The 16829-nt window shown below is 49.1% G+C and overlaps 5 pseudogenes; all 5 read right to left on the bottom strand.

The window, feature by feature from the left end:
- Window positions 1-39: 39 nt before the first annotated feature.
- Window positions 40-252, bottom strand: LOC124721388 (annotated as a pseudogene).
- Window positions 253-3515: 3263 nt separating this feature from the next.
- LOC124721204 lies at window positions 3516-3731 on the bottom strand (annotated as a pseudogene).
- Window positions 3732-7002: 3271 nt separating this feature from the next.
- LOC124721425 lies at window positions 7003-7215 on the bottom strand (annotated as a pseudogene).
- A 3276-nt stretch (window positions 7216-10491) lies between these two features.
- LOC124721256 lies at window positions 10492-10704 on the bottom strand (annotated as a pseudogene).
- A 3259-nt stretch (window positions 10705-13963) lies between these two features.
- Window positions 13964-14176, bottom strand: LOC124719703 (annotated as a pseudogene).
- Between the last annotated feature and the right edge of the window lie 2653 nt (window positions 14177-16829).

Here is a 16829-nt window from a genome sequence, read left to right as displayed (position 1 = left end):
GCAGAATGTTAACCCATTTCAGGCTGTGTTTTAATTAATTTTAGGTGGGCCGATCCCTGCGGTACTGCAATGCCGGGCCAACCCGCTACAGAGGTGGAGCAAGCCCCTAGCACTCCGTCAGAAGCCAAAAATGAGTTTAATATTCTGGTCGTGTGATGCAGGACGTATCAGATATTAAGCTGATAAGAACAGATACTACACTTTTTTTCCCTCCTACCTCCCCTATAGCCCTACCTTTTCCTCTCCAAAAATGCCGCCATCCTCTAGTGTCGACGCAGCACGTAAAGCAGGGTGTTGTTAGTAGCAAGACTTATTGCCATAAACCGAAAATAAAAGCGGAGGCATACTCTGCTATGCCTCAGGGGGCGACGACACACTACTCAGAAACACACCTCCCTCTGCAGGTGTGAGGCAAGTGATGATTTTAAAAACTAAATAGAAAGAAATAAATAAAGACAAAAATGAAGGCAAAATAAAAAAAAACAGCGACGCAGCACACTCAAACGAACTGGCGAGATAATCCCATCGCCCATAGAATTAACAAAGTAATAATCCTCTAAGATAGATTATGCGTTTTCCAATTTTCCAATAATTTTTCATACAAGGTTCACACAATTCGCATGTTACCAATTTCCATATTATCAGTATCACAGAACAGTCTACTCTAGTGATGCCCAGAAGGCCAATATCAAATCTGGGGTATGGGTAAGTCAAGGGTAGTTTGAAAGTCCGAGTGACAAAGATCCAGGGGTACACTCAGGCAATTCTTATACGAGGTGCCTTAGTTAGCCCGGAACACCTTTTGATAACCATGAACCATTGCAACTTTAAGAAATCTTGCAAAAGTAATGGTATACTTCCGGTCAGATTCCGCCAGGCGATGCTGGCTCCAAAGGTAGTCCATGAAAGAGACAGCATCTGCGAGGCAAAGGTCATAGATCGTGAAAATGGTTTGGCCCAAGAGACACACCATTGCGTTACGTCGTGTTCGGGGGTTGGTCTGAATACCAGGGTTAAGGAACCAGTCGACTGACACATAGTCCAGTGTAGTCCCACCGATCAGCGTTAATAGCACACGTGCAAGGTCCCACACTTCTGTGACGTGAGGGCATAGGAGACGATGCTCTCTGTTGTCTACGTCACCACATCGGCCGCAAGCAGCCGAGGGCCATAGGAGGATGGCCGCCAGGCGATGATTAGTGGGTATTAAATTGTTTACAACGCGATACCATAGCGCTGAAACTTCTGTGGGAAGGGCTAGGTGGTTGATATTAGCCCAAGCGTGGTGCCAGATGACCGACGGTCGTCTGTCCTCCAATTTGTGTGGTGTGAGCTGGCCTCGAAGCGCCTAGTAAAGGCGCTTCGATGTGCGTGCCTTGTCGGTGGCCACTGCTAGGATGTAACTTTGATTGAGGTGATAGTCCTTGACTGTCGTCATCCGGAATGGAATATGTGTCAAGCATACTGGTGCACGCGCCGATTGTAGGCGATAACGGTCGAAAAGCACCGCTGTTGTCCCACCTGGGTCAATCTCACGCAAAGTGGCGATACGGTGAATCAGGATTGCCGCACATTTGTGGGGAAAGTCAATGAGTCCAAGGCGACTATCGACTTTTGGCAGTGTACAAGTCTGTGCATCAACTTTGAATAGTGCACGCCGCCACAATAGGCAATATACTGTTTGTGAGATGGCTCTGCTGGTTTGTTTCGGTAGCGTAAGGAGTTGTGCTACATACCATGCCCGTGATAGGATGTAAGTATTAATCAGTTGGATTCGTTGATGGAGGTCGAGTCGTTGATCAGTGTGACTCACGCAAAGTCCTCTGATGCGCGTGAGAATCCGCCTGCACGTGAGTGTTAACATGCGCTGTGGACAGGCAGTCACCTCAAGACCCAAGATACGTTGTTCCCCTACAATCCGGTAGCATGCGCGTTCGATGGTCAATGATCGTGGTCCTAGTGGGATTAGCACCATTTTGTTGGATTTTAACATGGCACCGGATGCTCGTTCATAAACGTGGAGGACTCGGCGAACCGAATCGATGTCCCTGGCGTTTGCTACAAACACACCTACACCATCCGCCTACGCCACACTGCGGAAGGTGACGCCTGGGAAAGGAACACCATCGACCATCCGTCCGATGTCACGCAGCATGGGGTACAGCGCCAAAGCGATAAAATACACTGACAAGGGACACCCTTGTCGAACTGATCGTCTGATGGGAATTGGTCGTGATCTGCAACCGTTCACAATGATTGTGGAATTTGCTCCATCCAAGAAGTGCCGGATTATGAAGTGCTCCCCGAAACCCATCCGCTACATAACGGCCAGCAGGTAGGATGGGAGACCCTATCGGAGGCACCGGCGAAATCTAGGGATCAATTGCAGCCGGGGTTCGAGCGTCGGCGGTGGGTGAGTAAGACAGCATCACGGTATATAGAAGCAGCGGTGAAGGTGGTTCGATTCGAAACGCCACATGATTGAGTGGGACAAAGTACCTTATTCATTCCCTGTTTAAGACGTGAAGCCACACTTCGTGACACCAACTTATAATCAGTGTTAAGAACGGTGATGGGACGTACGTCTTTAGCCCATCAGTGACCTGTGACCTTTGGATTAAAGCCAATACGTACAGCTAGAAAATCGGCGGGTAGCTCGCAACCAGCAAAAATCTCCTCGCACATTTTGCAGAAGCGGTCTCCTAACAGGCCGGAAAACCTAGCACTTCGATTAGTGCTGGAATGGCACAATCGAAGGGCGGTATCCTTGCGGAGTACCGCCAGAGATGAAAAACCGCAGTGTCAGGGCCTAAATGCTTGCAGCGTGTGCGTTCCACATGAGGGAGTGACATACGGTGGTGCGGGCTGATATGGCAACAGGCGACCGTCGAAAACATCGCAAAAGCAAGTGCCGGAAGGAACGACAATATACGAGAGCACTCGTCAACAGCCCAGTACTACCCTCCATGTCGAGGAGTGAACTGCGACTCCTATTTGAACGCCGCTAGCTGCCAGGGCAGTGGAGAAGCCGTGAGGCCGCCCCACAGCAGCGTCAGGCCGGTGCGAGCTATACTGGCGCGAGCTACACCTAGCCGAGTGCTTACGTCGTCCACCACCTACTGCATATGTGTGTGTGCGTGTGTACACACGTATTCTGCGTGCGTGCGGCGGCGACGACGACGACGTTCGCGAGGAGCTAAGGTTATAACTCCAAACAATTTAATTAAAATTATCTGTGACCAGACCATAAGAGACGCTAACGAGGCATCCGAAGGCACTGTCCTGTGCCCCCATAAATTACCAGCCTAGCGTAATGCGGCTGCAAGTGCGGTCCGGCTAACCGCAAAAAAAAAAAAAAAAAAATTACTTAAGATAATCTTAAATTAATTAAAAGAAATCGTGGTGTGTAAGCAACTAACTACTAGGCACATCAACAACTACGACAAGTTTTGCTACCAGCGGAATATCTGATCACTGCAGAATGTTAACCCATTTCAGGCTGTGTTTTAATTAATTTTAGGTGGGCCGATCCCGGCGGTACTGCAATGCCGGGCCAACCCGCTACAGAGGTGGAGCAAGCCCCTAGCACTCCGTCAGAAGCCAAAAATGAGTTTAATATTCTGCTGGTCGTGTGATGCAGGACGTATCAGATATTAAGCTGATAAGAACAGATACTACACTTTTTTTCCCTCCTACCTCCCCTATAGCCCTACCTTTTCCTCTCCAAAAATGCCGCCATCCTCTAGTGTCGACGCAGCACGTAAAGCAGGGTGTTGTTAGTAGCAAGACTTATTGCCATAAACCGAAAATAAAAGCGGAGGCATACTCTGCTATGCCTCAGGGGGCGACGACACACTACTCAGAAACACACCTCCCTCTGCAGGTGTGAGGCAAGTGATGATTTTAAAAACTAAATAGAAAGAAATAAATAAAGACAGAAATGAAGGCAAAATAAAAAAAAAACAGCGACGCAGCACACTCAAACGAACTGGCGAGATAATCCCAGCGCCCATAGAATTAACAAAGTAATAATCCTCTAAGATAGATTATGCGTTTTCCAATTTTCCAATAATTTTTCATACAAGGTTCACACAATTCGCATGTTACCAATTTCCATATTATCAGTATCACAGAACAGTCTACTCTAGTGATGCCCAGAAGGCCAATATCAAATCTGGGGTATGGGTAAGTCAAGGGTAGTTTGAAAGTCCGAGTGACAAAGATCCAGGGGTACACTCAGGCAATTCTTATACGAGGTGCCTTAGTTAGCCCGGAACACCTTTTGATAACCATGAACCATTGCAACTTTAAGAAATCTTGCAAAAGTAATGGTATATTTCCGGTCAGATTCCGCCAGGCGATGCTGGCTCCAAAGGTAGTCCATGAAAGAGACAGCATCTGCGAGGCAAAGGTCATAGATCGTGAAAATGGTTTGGCCCAAGAGACACACCATTGCGTTACGTCGTGTTCGGGGGTTGGTCTGAATACCAGGGTTAAGGAACCAGTCGACTGACACATAGTCCAGTGTAGTCCCACCGATCAGCGTTAATAGCACACGTGCAAGGTCCCACACTTCTGTGACGTGAGGGCATAGGAGACGATGCTCTCTGGTGTCTACGTCACCACATCGGCCGCAAGCAGCCGAGGGCCATAGGAGGATGGCCGCCAGGCGATGATTAGTGGGTATTAAATTGTTTACAACGCGATACCATAGCGCTGAAACTTCTGTGGGAAGGGCTAGGTGGTTGATATTAGCCCAAGCGTGGTGCCAGATGACCGACGGTCGTCTGTCCTCCAATTTGTGTGGTGTGAGCTGGCCTCGAAGCGCCTAGTAAAGGCGCTTCGATGTGCGTGCCTTGTCGGTGGCCACTGCTAGGATGTAACTTTGATTGAGGTGATAGTCCTTGACTGTCGTCATCCGGAATGGAATATGTGTCAAGCATACTGGTGCACGCGCCGATTGTAGGCGATAACGGTCGAAAAGCACCGCTGTTGTCCCACCTGGGTCAATCTCACGCAAAGTGGCGATACGGTGAATCAGGATTGCCGCACATTTGTGGGGAAAGTCAATGAGTCCAAGGCGACTATCGACTTTTGGCAGTGTACAAGTCTGTGCATCAACTTTGAATAGTGCACGCCGCCACAATAGGCAATATACTGTTTGTGAGATGGCTCTGCTGGTTTGTTTCGGTAGCGTAAGGAGTTGTGCTACATACCATGCCCGTGATAGGATGTAAGTATTAATCAGTTGGATTCGTTGATGGAGGTCGAGTCGTTGATCAGTGTGACTCACGCAAAGTCCTCTGATGCGCGTGAGAATCCGCCTGCACGTGAGTGTTAACATGCGCTGTGGACAGGCAGTCACCTCAAGACCCAAGATACGTTGTTCCCCTACAATCCGGTAGCATGCGCGTTCGATGGTCAATGGTCGTGGTCCTAGTGGGATTAGCACCATTTTGTTGGATTTTAACATGGCACCGGATGCTCGTTCATAAACGTGGAGGACTCGGCGAACCGAATCGATGTCCCTGGCGTTTGCTACAAACACACCTACACCATCCGCCTACGCCACACTGCGGAAGGTGACGCCTGGGAAAGGAACACCATCGACCATCCGTCCGATGTCACGCAGCATGGGGTACAGCGCCAAAGCGATAAAATACACTGACAAGGGACACCCTTGTCGAACTGATCGTCTGATGGGAATTGGTCGTGATCTGCAACCGTTCACAATGATTGTGGAATTTGCTCCATCCAAGAAGTGCCGGATGACTCTTATGAAGTGCTCCCCGAAACCCATCCGCTACATAACGGCCAGCAGGTAGGATGGGAGACCCTATCGGAGGCACCGGCGAAATCTAGGGATCAATTGCAGCCGGGGTTCGAGCGTCGGCGGTGGGTGAGTAAGACAGCATCACGGTATATAGAAGCAGCGGTGAAGGTGGTTCGATTCGAAACGCCACATGATTGAGTGGGACAAAGTACCTTATTCATTCCCTGTTTAAGACGTGAAGCCACACTTCGTGCCACCAACTTATAATCAGTGTTAAGAACGGTGATGGGACGTACGTCTTTAGCCCATCAGTGACCTGTGACCTTTGGATTAAAGCCAATACGTACAGCTAGAAAATCGGCGGGTAGCTCGCAACCAGCAAAAATCTCCTCGCACATTTTGCAGAAGCGGTCTCCTAACAGGCCGGAAAACCTAGCACTTCGATTAGTGCTGGAATGGCACAATCGAAGGGCGGTATCCTTGCGGAGTACCGCCAGAGATGAAAAACCGCAGTGTCAGGGCCTAAATGCTTGCAGCGTGTGCGTTCCACATGAGGGAGTGACATACGGTGGTGCGGGCTGATATGGCAACAGGCGACCGTCGAAAACATCGCAAAAGCAAGTGCCGGAAGGAACGACAATATACGAGAGCACTCGTCAACAGCCCAGTACTACCCTCCATGTCGAGGAGTGAACTGCGACTCCTATTTGAACGCCGCTAGCTGCCAGGGCAGTGGAGAAGCCGTGAGGCCGCCCCACAGCAGCGTCAGGCCGGTGCGAGCTATACTGGCGCGAGCTACACCTAGCCGAGTGCTTACGTCGTCCACCACCTACTGCATATGTGTGTGTGCGTGTGTACACACGTATTCTGCGTGCGTGCGGCGGCGACGACGACGACGTTCGCGAGGAGCTAAGGTTATAACTCCAAACAATTTAATTAAAATTATCTGTGACCAGACCATAAGAGACGCTAACGAGGCATCCGAAGGCACTGTCCTGTGCCCCCATAAATTACCAGCCTAGCGTAATGCGGCTGCAAGTGCGGTCCGGCTAACCGCAAAAAAAAAAAAAAAAAAAATTACTTAAGATAATCTTAAATTAATTAAAAGAAATCGTGGTGTGTAAGCAACTAACTACTGGGCACATCAACAACTACGACAAGTTTTGCTACCAGCGGAATATCTGATCACTGCAGAATGTTAACCCATTTCAGGCTGTGTTTTAATTAATTTTAGGTGGGCCGATCCCGGCGGTACTGCAATGCCGGGCCAAGCCGCTACAGAGGTGGAGCAAGCCCCTAGCACTCCGTCAGAAGCCAAAAATGAGTTTAATATTCTGGTCGTATGATGCAGGACGTATCAGATATTAAGCTGATAAGAACAGATACTACACTTTTTTTCCCTCCTACCTCCCCTATAGCCCTACCTTTTCCTCTCCAAAAATGCCGCCATCCTCTAGTGTCGACGCAGCACGTAAAGCAGGGTGTTGTTAGTAGCAAGACTTATTGCCATAAACCGAAAATAAAAGCGGAGGCATACTCTGCTATGCCTCAGGGGGCGACGACACACTACTCAGAAACACACCTCCCTCTGCAGGTGTGAGGCAAGTGATGATTTTAAAAACTAAATAGAAAGAAATAAATAAAGACAAAAATGAAGGCAAAATAAAAAATAAAAAAACAGCGACGCAGCACACTCAAACGAACTGGCGAGATAATCCCATCGCCCATAGAATTAACAAAGTAATAATCCTCTAAGATAGATTATGCGTTTTCCAATTTTCCAATAATTTTTCATACAAGGTTCACACAATTCGCATGTTACCAATTTCCATATTATCAGTATCACAGAACAGTCTACTCTAGTGATGCCCAGAAGGCCAATATCAAATCTGGGGTATGGGTAAGTCAAGGGTAGTTTGAAAGTCCTAGTGACAAAGATCCAGGGGTACACTCAGGCAATTCTTATACGAGGTGCCTTAGTTAGCCCGGAACACCTTTTGATAACCATGAACCATTGCAACTTTAAGAAATCTTGCAAAAGTAATGGTATATTTCCGGTCAGATTCCGCCAGGCGATGCTGGCTCCAAAGGTAGTCCATGAAAGAGACAGCATCTGCGAGGCAAAGGTCATAGATCGTGAAAATGGTTTGGCCCAAGAGACACACCATTGCTTTACGTCGTGTTCGGGGGTTGGTCTGAATACCAGGGTTAAGGAACCAGTCGACTGACACATAGTCCAGTGTAGTCCCACCGATCAGCGTTAATAGCACACGTGCAAGGTCCCACACTTCTGTGACGTGAGGGCATAGGAGACGATGCTCTCTGGTGTCTACGTCACCACATCGGCCGCAAGCAGCCGAGGGCCATAGGAGGATGGCCGCCAGGCGATGATTAGTGGGTATTAAATTGTTTACAACGCGATACCATAGCGCTGAAACTTCTGTGGGAAGGGCTAGGTGGTTGATATTAGCCCAAGCGTGGTGCCAGATGACCGACGGTCGTCTGTCCTCCAATTTGTGTGGTGTGAGCTGGCCTCGAAGCGCCTAGTAAAGGCGCTTCGATGTGCGTGCCTTGTCGGTGGCCACTGCTAGGATGTAACTTTGATTGAGGTGATAGTCCTTGACTGTCGTCATCCGGAATGGAATATGTGTCAAGCATACTGGTGCACGCGCCGATTGTAGGCGATAACGGTCGAAAAGCACCGCTGTTGTCCCACCTGGGTCAATCTCACGCAAAGTGGCGATACGGTGAATCAGGATTGCCGCACATTTGTGGGGAAAGTCAATGAGTCCAAGGCGACTATCGACTTTTGGCAGTGTACAAGTCTGTGCATCAACTTTGAATAGTGCACGCCGCCACAATAGGCAATATACTGTTTGTGAGATGGCTCTGCTGGTTTGTTTCGGTAGCGTAAGGAGTTGTGCTACATACCATGCCCGTGATAGGATGTAAGTATTAATCAGTTGGATTCGTTGATGGAGGTCGAGTCGTTGATCAGTGTGACTCACGCAAAGTCCTCTGATGCGCGTGAGAATCCGCCTGCACGTGAGTGTTAACATGCGCTGTGGACAGGCAGTCACCTCAAGACCCAAGATACGTTGTTCCCCTACAATCCGGTAGCATGCGCGTTCGATGGTCAATGATCGTGGTCCTAGTGGGATTAGCACCATTTTGTTGGATTTTAACATGGCACCGGATGCTCGTTCATAAACGTGGAGGACTCGGCGAACCGAATCGATGTCCCTGGCGTTTGCTACAAACACACGTACAAAATCCGCCTACGCCACACTGCGGAAGGTGACGCCTGGGAAAGGAACACCATCGACCATCCGTCCGATGTCACGCAGCATGGGGTACAGCGCCTAAGCGATAAAATACACTGACAAGGGACACCCTTGTCGAACTGATCGTCTGATGGGAATTGGTCGTGATCTGCAACCGTTCACAATGATTGTGGAATTTGCTCCATCCAAGAAGTGCCGGATGACTCTTATGAAGTGCTCCCCGAAACCCATCCGCTACATAACGGCCAGCAGGTAGGATGGGAGACCCTATCGGAGGCACCGGCGAAATCTAGGGATCAATTGCAGCCGGGGTTCGAGCGTCGGCGGTGAGTGAGTAAGACAGCATCACGGTATATAGAAGCAGCGGTGAAGGTGGTTCGATTCGAAACGCCACATGATTGAGTGGGACAAAGTACCTTATTCATTCCCTGTTTAAGACGTGAAGCCACACTTCGTGCCACCAACTTATAATCAGTGTTAAGAACGGTGATGGGACGTACGTCTTTAGCCCATCAGTGACCTGTGACCTTTGGATTAAAGGCAATACGTACAGCTAGAAAATCGGCGGGTAGCTCGCAACCAGCAAAAATCTCCTCGCACATTTTGCAGAAGCGGTCTCCTAACAGGCCGGAAAACCTAGCACTTCGATTAGTGCTGGAATGGCACAATCGAAGGGCGGTATCCTTGCGGAGTACCGCCAGAGATGAAAAACCGCAGTGTCAGGGCCTAAATGCTTGCAGCGTGTGCGTTCCACATGAGGGAGTGACATACGGTGGTGCGGGCTGATATGGCAACAGGCGACCGTCGAAAACATCGCAAAAGCAAGTGCCGGAAGGAACGACAATATACGAGAGCACTCGTCAACAGCCCAGTACTACCCTCCATGTCGAGGAGTGAACTGCGACTCCTATTTGAACGCCGCTAGCTGCCAGGGCAGTGGAGAAGCCGTGAGGCCGCCCCACAGCAGCGTCAGGCCGGTGCGAGCTATACTGGCGCGAGCTACACCTAGCCGAGTGCTTACGTCGTCCACCACCTACTGCATATGTGTGTGTGCGTGTGTACACACGTATTCTGCGTGCGTGCGGCGGCGACGACGACGACGTTCGCGAGGAGCTAAGGTTATAACTCCAAACAATTTAATTAAAATTATCTGTGACCAGACCATAAGAGACGCTAACGAGGCATCCGAAGGCACTGTCCTGTGCCCCCATAAATTACCAGCCTAGCGTAATGCGGCTGCAAGTGCGGTCCGGCTAACCGCAAAAAAAAAAAAAAAAAAAAATTACTTAAGATAATCTTAAATTAATTAAAAGAAATCGTGGTGTGTAAGCAACTAACTACTAGGCACATCAACAACTACGACAAGTTTTGCTACCAGCGGAATATCTGATCACTGCAGAATGTTAACCCATTTCAGGCTGTGTTTTAATTAATTTTAGGTGGGCCGATCCCGGCGGTACTGCAATGCCGTGCCAACCCGCTACAGAGGTGGAGCAAGCCCCTAGCACTCCGTCAGAAGCCAAAAATGAGTTTAATATTCTGGTCGTGTGATGCAGGACGTATCAGATATTAAGCTGATAAGAACAGATACTACACTTTTTTTCCCTCCTACCTCCCCTATAGCCCTACCTTTTCCTCTCCAAAAATGCCGCCATCCTCTAGTGTCGACGCAGCACGTAAAGCAGGGTGTTGTTAGTAGCAAGACTTATTGCCATAAACCGAAAATAAAAGCGGAGGCATACTCTGCTATGCCTCAGGGGGCGACGACACACTACTCAGAAACACACCTCCCTCTGCAGGTGTGAGGCAAGTGATGATTTTAAAAACTAAATAGAAATAAATAAATAAAGACAGAAATGAAGGCAAAATAAAAAAAAAACAGCGACGCAGCACACTCAAACGAACTGGCGAGATAATCCCATCGCCCATAGAATTAACAAAGTAATAATCCTCTAAGATAGATTATGCGTTTTCCAATTTTCCAATAATTTTTCATACAAGGTTCACACAATTCGCATGTTACCAATTTCCATATTATCAGTATCACAGAACAGTCTACTCTAGTGATGCCCAGAAGGCCAATATCAAATCTGGGGTATGGGTAAGTCAAGGGTAGTTTGAAAGTCCGAGTGACAAAGATCCAGGGGTACACTCAGGCAATTCTTATACGAGGTGCCTTAGTTAGCCCGGAACACCTTTTGATAACCATGAACCATTGCAACTTTAAGAAATCTTGCAAAAGTAATGGTATATTTCCGGTCAGATTCCGCCAGGCGATGCTGGCTCCAAAGGTAGTCCATGAAAGAGACAGCATCTGCGAGGCAAAGGTCATAGATCGTGAAAATGGTTTGGCCCAAGAGACACACCATTGCGTTACGTCGTGTTCGGGGGTTGGTCTGAATACCAGGGTTAAGGAACCAGTCGACTGACACATAGTCCAGTGTAGTCCCACCGATCAGCGTTAATAGCACACGTGCAAGGTCCCACACTTCTGTGACGTGAGGGCATAGGAGACGATGCTCTCTGTTGTCTACGTCACCACATCGGCCGCAAGCAGCCGAGGGCCATAGGAGGATGGCCGCCAGGCGATGATTAGTGGGTATTAAATTGTTTACAACGCGATACCATAGCGCTGAAACTTCTGTGGGAAGGGCTAGGTGGTTGATATTAGCCCAAGCGTGGTGCCAGATGACCGACGGTCGTCTGTCCTCCAATTTGTGTGGTGTGAGCTGGCCTCGAAGCGCCTAGTAAAGGCGCTTCGATGTGCATGCCTTGTCGGTGGCCACTGCTAGGATGTAACTTTGATTGAGGTGATAGTCCTTGACTGTCGTCATCCGGAATGGAATATGTGTCAAGCATACTGGTGCACGCGCCGATTGTAGGCGATAACGGTCGAAAAGCACCGCTGTTGTCCCACCTGGGTCAATCTCACGCAAAGTGGCGATACGGTGAATCAGGATTGCCGCACATTTGTGGGGAAAGTCAATGAGTCCAAGGCGACTATCGACTTTTGGCAGTGTACAAGTCTGTGCATCAACTTTGAATAGTGCACGCCGCCACAATAGGCAATATACTGTTTGTGAGATGGCTCTGCTGGTTTGTTTCGGTAGCGTAAGGAGTTGTGCTACATACCATGCCCGTGATAGGATGTAAGTATTAATCAGTTGGATTCGTTGATGGAGGTCGAGTCGTTGATCAGTGTGACTCACGCAAAGTCCTCTGATGCGCGTGAGAATCCGCCTGCACGTGAGTGTTAACATGCGCTGTGGACAGGCAGTCACCTCAAGACCCAAGATACGTTGTTCCCCTACAATCCGGTAGCATGCGCGTTCGATGCTCAATGATCGTGGTCCTAGTGGGATTAGCACCATTTAGTTGGATTTTAACATGGCACCGGATGCTCGTTCATAAACGTGGAGGACTCGGCGAACCGAATCGATGTCCCTGGCGTTTGCTACAAACACACCTACACCATCCGCCTACGCCACACTGCGGAAGGTGACGCCTGGGAAAGGAACACCATCGACCATCCGTCCGATGTCACGCAGCATGGGGTACAGCGCCTAAGCGATAAAATACACTGACAAGGGACACCCTTGTCGAACTGATCGTCTGATGGGAATTGGTCGTGATCTGCAACCGTTCACAATGATTGTGGAATTTGCTCCATCCAAGAAGTGCCGGATTATGAAGTGCTCCCCGAAACCCATCCGCTACATAACGGCCAGCAGGTAGGATGGGAGACCCTATCGGAGGCACCGGCGAAATCTAGGGATCAATTGCAGCCGGGGTTCGAGCGTCGGCGGTGGGTGAGTAAGACAGCATCACGGTATATAGAAGCAGCGGTGAAGGTGGTTCGATTCGAAACGCCACATGATTGAGTGGGACAAAGTACTTTATTCATTCCCTGTTTAAGACGTGAAGCCACACTTCGTGCCACCAACTTATAATCAGTGTTAAGAACGGTGATGGGACGTACGTCTTTAGCCCATCAGTGACCTGTGACCTTTGGATTAAAGCCAATACGTACAGCTAGAAAATCGGCGGGTAGCTCGCAACCAGCAAAAATCTCCTCGCACATTTTGCAGAAGCGGTCTCCTAACAGGCCGGAAAACCTAGCACTTCGATTAGTGCTGGAATGGCACAATCGAAGGGCGGTATCCTTGCGGAGTACCGCCAGAGATGAAAAACCGCAGTGTCAGGGCCTAAATGCTTGCAGCGTGTGCGTTCCACATGAGGGAGTGACATACGGTGGTGCGGGCTGATATGGCAACAGGCGACCGTCGAAAACATCGCAAAAGCAAGTGCCGGAAGGAACGACAATATACGAGAGCACTCGTCAACAGCCCAGTACTACCCTCCATGTCGAGGAGTGAACTGCGACTCCTATTTGAACGCCGCTAGCTGCCAGGGCAGTGGAGAAGCCGTGAGGCCGCCCCACAGCAGCGTCAGGCCGGTGCGAGCTATACTGGCGCGAGCTACACCTAGCCGAGTGCTTACGTCGTCCACCACCTACTGCATATGTGTGTGTGCGTGTGTACACACGTATTCTGCGTGCGTGCGGCGGCGACGACGACGACGTTCGCGAGGAGCTAAGGTTATAACTCCAAACAATTTAATTAAAATTATCTGTGACCAGACCATAAGAGACGCTAACGAGGCATCCGAAGGCACTGTCCTGTGCCCCCATAAATTACCAGCCTAGCGTAATGCGGCTGCAAGTGCGGTCCGGCTAACCGCAAAAAAAAAAAAAATTACTTAAGATAATCTTAAATTAATTAAAAGAAATCGTGGTGTGTAAGCAACTAACTACTAGGCACATCAACAACTACGACAAGTTTTGCTACCAGCGGAATATCTGATCACTGCAGAATGTTAACCCATTTCAGGCTGTGTTTTAATTAATTTTAGGTGGGCCGATCCCGGCGGTACTGCAATGCCGGGCCAACCCGCTACAGAGGTGGAGCAAGCCCCTAGCACTCCGTCAGAAGCCAAAAATGAGTTTAATATTCTGGTCGTGTGATGCAGGACGTATCAGATATTAAGCTGATAAGAACAGATACTACACTTTTTTTCCCTCCTACCTCCCCTATAGCCCTACCTTTTCCTCTCCAAAAATGCCGCCATCCTCTAGTGTCGACGCAGCACGTAAAGCAGGGTGTTGTTAGTAGCAAGACTTATTGCCATAAACCGAAAATAAAAGCGGAGGCATACTCTGCTATGCCTCAGGGGACGACGACACACTACTCAGAAACACACCTCCCTCTGCAGGTGTGAGGCAAGTGATGATTTTAAAAACTAAATAGAAAGAAATAAATAAAGACAGAAATGAAGGCAAAATAAAAAAAAAACAGCGACGCAGCACACTCAAACGAACTGGCGAGATAATCCCATCGCCCATAGAATTAACAAAGTAATAATCCTCTAAGATAGATTATGCGTTTTCCAATTTTCCAATAATTTTTCATACAAGGTTCACACAATTCGCATGTTACCAATTTCCATATTATCAGTATCACAGAACAGTCTACTCTAGTGATGCCCAGAAGGCCAATATCAAATCTGGGGTATGGGTAAGTCAAGGGTAGTTTGAAAGTCCGAGTGACAAAGATCCAGGGGTACACTCAGGCAATTCTTATACGAGGTGCCTTAGTTAGCCCGGAACACCTTTTGATAACCATGAACCATTGCAACTTTAAGAAATCTTGCAAAAGTAATGGTATATTTCCGGTCAGATTCCGCCAGGCGATGCTGGCTCCAAAGGTAGTCCATGAAAGAGACAGCATCTGCGAGGCAAAGGTCATAGATCGTGAAAATGGTTTGGCCCAAGAGACACACCATTGCGTTACGTCGTGTTCGGGGGTTGGTCTGAATACCAGGGTTAAGGAACCAGTCGACTGACACATAGTCCAGTGTAGTCCCACCGATCAGCGTTAATAGCACACGTGCAAGGTCCCACACTTCTGTGACGTGAGGGCATAGGAGACGATGCTCTCTGTTGTCTACGTCACCACATCGGCCGCAAGCAGCCGAGGGCCATAGGAGGATGGCCGCCAGGCGATGATTAGTGGGTATTAAATTGTTTACAACGCGATACCATAGCGCTGAAACTTCTGTGGGAAGGGCTAGGTGGTTGATATTAGCCCAAGCGTGGTGCCAGATGACCGACGGTCGTCTGTCCTCCAATTTGTGTGGTGTGAGCTGGCCTCGAAGCGCCTAGTAAAGGCGCTTCGATGTGCGTGCCTTGTCGGTGGCCACTGCTAGGATGTAACTTTGATTGAGGTGATAGTCCTTGACTGTCGTCATCCGGAATGGAATATGTGTCAAGCATACTGGTGCACGCGCCGATTGTAGGCGATAACGGTCGAAAAGCACCGCTGTTGTCCCACCTGGGTCAATCTCACGCAAAGTGGCGATACGGTGAATCAGGATTGCCGCACATTTGTGGGGAAAGTCAATGAGTCCAAGGCGACTATCGACTTTTGGCAGTGTACAAGTCTGTGCATCAACTTTGAATAGTGCACGCCGCCACAATAGGCAATATACTGTTTGTGAGATGGCTCTGCTGGTTTGTTTCGGTAGCGTAAGGAGTTGTGCTACATACCATGCCCGTGATAGGATGTAAGTATTAATCAGTTGGATTCGTTGATGGAGGTCGAGTCGTTGATCAGTGTGACTCACGCAAAGTCCTCTGATGCGCGTGAGAATCCGCCTGCACGTGAGTGTTAACATGCGCTGTGGACAGGCAGTCACCTCAAGACCCAAGATACGTTGTTCCCCTACAATCCGGTAGCATGCGCGTTCGATGGTCAATGGTCGTGGTCCTAGTGGGATTAGCACCATTTTGTTGGATTTTAACATGGCACCGGATGCTCGTTCATAAACGTGGAGGACTCGGCGAACCGAATCGATGTCCCTGGCGTTTGCTACAAACACACCTACACCATCCGCCTACGCCACACTGCGGAAGGTGACGCCTGGGAAAGGAACACCATCGACCATCCGTCCGATGTCACGCAGCATGGGGTACAGCGCCTAAGCGATAAAATACACTGACAAGGGACACCCTTGTCGAACTGATCGTCTGATGGGAATTGGTCGTGATCTGCAACCGTTCACAATGATTGTGGAATTTGCTCCATCCAAGAAGTGCCGGATTATGAAGTGCTCCCCGAAACCCATCCGCTACATAACGGCCAGCAGGTAGGATGGGAGACCCTATCGGAGGCACCGGCGAAATCTAGGGATCAATTGCAGCCGGGGTTCGAGCGTCGGCGGTGGGTGAGTAAGACAGCATCACGGTATATAGAAGCAGCGGTGAAGGTGGTTCGATTCGAAACGCCACATGATTGAGTGGGACAAAGTACTTTATTCATTCCCTGTTTAAGACGTGAAGCCACACTTCGTGCCACCAACTTATAATCAGTGTTAAGAACGGTGATGGGACGTACGTCTTTAGCCCATCAGTGACCTGTGACCTTTGGATTAAAGCCAATACGTACAGCTAGAAAATCGGCGGGTAGCTCGCAACCAGCAAAAATCTCCTCGCACATTTTGCAGAAGCGGTCTCCTAACAGGCCGGAAAACCTAGCACTTCGATTAGTGCTGGAATGGCACAATCGAAGGGCGGTATCCTTGCGGAGTACCGCCAGAGATGAAAAACCGCAGTGTCAGGGCCTAAATGCTTGCAGCGTGTGCGTTCCACATGAGGGAGTGACATACGGTGGTGCGGGCTGATATGGCAACAGGCGACCGTCGAAAACATCGCAAAA

Source organism: Schistocerca piceifrons, chromosome 1, assembly GCF_021461385.2.
Source record: "Schistocerca piceifrons isolate TAMUIC-IGC-003096 chromosome 1, iqSchPice1.1, whole genome shotgun sequence".
Classification (NCBI taxonomy): Eukaryota; Metazoa; Arthropoda; class Insecta; order Orthoptera; family Acrididae; genus Schistocerca; species Schistocerca piceifrons.
Note: the sequence above shows the minus strand (reverse complement) of the source record. Positions and strands in the feature narration are given on the sequence as shown.